The sequence below is a fragment of the Arachis ipaensis genome, chromosome B8, assembly GCF_059453495.1.
Source record: "Arachis ipaensis isolate K30076 ecotype BB chromosome B8, ASM5945349v1, whole genome shotgun sequence".
NCBI classification, from domain to species: Eukaryota; Viridiplantae; Streptophyta; class Magnoliopsida; order Fabales; family Fabaceae; genus Arachis; species Arachis ipaensis.
Genome location: NC_142443.1, coordinates 96,762,458 through 96,764,000, shown reverse-complemented (window position 1 = coordinate 96,764,000; position 1,543 = coordinate 96,762,458). Strand labels below are relative to the sequence as shown.

General features: G+C 34.3%; 1 non-coding gene across 1 annotated transcript; it reads left to right on the top strand.

Moving 5' to 3' along the window:
* Positions 1–200: 200 nt before the first annotated feature.
* Positions 201–308, top strand: LOC148548925 (small nucleolar RNA R71). The gene has a single exon (XR_015897865.1). It is a non-coding gene; the product is annotated as a small nucleolar RNA R71 (small nucleolar RNA).
* The last annotated feature ends 1,235 nt before the right edge of the window (positions 309–1,543 follow it).

The window sequence follows — 1,543 nt, the reverse complement described above, 5'->3', positions numbered from 1 at the left end:
TTCTTCATAGGCGTCCCATTATTCACAGGATTCCTTTGAGAAGTGTACATGAACTGGTTATTAGCAACCATGTCAATGAGTTCTTGAGCTTCTGCAGGCGTTTTCTTTAGGTGAATGGATCCACCTGCAGAAGTATCCAATGACGTCTTTGATAGTTCAGATAAACCATCATAGAATATATCCAGGATGGTCCATTCTGAAAGCATGTCAGAAGGACACTTTTTGGTCAACTGTTTGTATCTTTCCCAAGCTTCATAGAGGGATTCACCTTCTTTCTGTCTGAAGGTTTGAACATCCACTCTAAGCTTGCTCAGCTTTTGAGGAGGAAAGAACTTGGCTAAGAAAGCCGTGACCAGCTTATCCCAAGAGTTCAGGCTGTCTTTGGGTTGAGAGTCCAACCACACTCTAGCTCTGTCTCTTACAGCAAAAGGGAAAAGCATGAGCCTGTAGACTTCAAGATTTACTCCATTAGTCTTAACAGTATCACAGATTTGCAAGAATTCAGTTAAGAACTGAAAAGGATCTTCAGATGGAAGTCCATGAAACTTGCAGTTCTGCTGCATCAGAGAAACTAGCTGAGGTTTCAGCTCAAAATTGTTTGCTCCAATGGTAGGAATGGAGATGCTTCTTCCATGTAAATTGGAATTAGGTGCAGTAAAGTCACCAAGCATTCTCCTTGCATTATTGTTGTTGGGTTCGGCTGCCATCTCCTTTACTTGTTCGAAGTTTTCAATAAGGTTGTCTCTGGATTGTTGTAATTTAGCTTCTCTTAGTTTCCTCTTCAGAGTCCTTTCAGGTTCTGGATCAGCTTCAACAAGAATGCCTTTTTCTTTGTCCCTGCTCATAAGAAAGATAAGAGAAAGAGAAAAGAAGAGGAATCCTCTATGTCACAGTAAAGAGGTTCCGGTGTGAGTTAGAAAAGAAGAAGAAGAAGAAATTCGAACACAGATGGAAGAGGGGGTTCGAAATTGGGTGAGATGAAGTGTTAGTAGATGAATAAATAAATAGAGGGAGATGAGAGAGAATGGGAATTTTCGAAAATAATTTTTGAAAAAGAGTTAGTGATTTTCGAAAATAGTTTTTGAAAAAGGTTAGTAGTTTTTTCGAAAATTCAAAATAAAAATAAAATAATTAGTCTAATTAAAAAGAAATTTTGAAAAAGAGGGAAGATTTTTTCGAAAATTAGAGAGAGAGAGTTAGTTAGGTAGTTTTGAAAAAGGTAGGAAACAAACAAAAAGTTAGTTAGTTAGTTGAAACAAATTTGAAAATCAATTTTGAAAAGATAAGAAGTTAGGAAGTTAGAAAAAATATTTTGAAAATCAAAAAAAAAGTTTTTTTTTTTTTGAAAAAGATAAGATAAGAAGATATTTTTGAAAAGATATGATTGAAATTAGTTTTGAAAAAGATTTGATTTTTAAAATCACAATTAATGACTTGATTCACAAGAAATCACAAGATATGATTCTCAAAGTTTGAATCTTTCTTAACAAGTAAGTAACAAACTTGAAATTTTTGAATCAAAACATTAATTGATGATGTTATT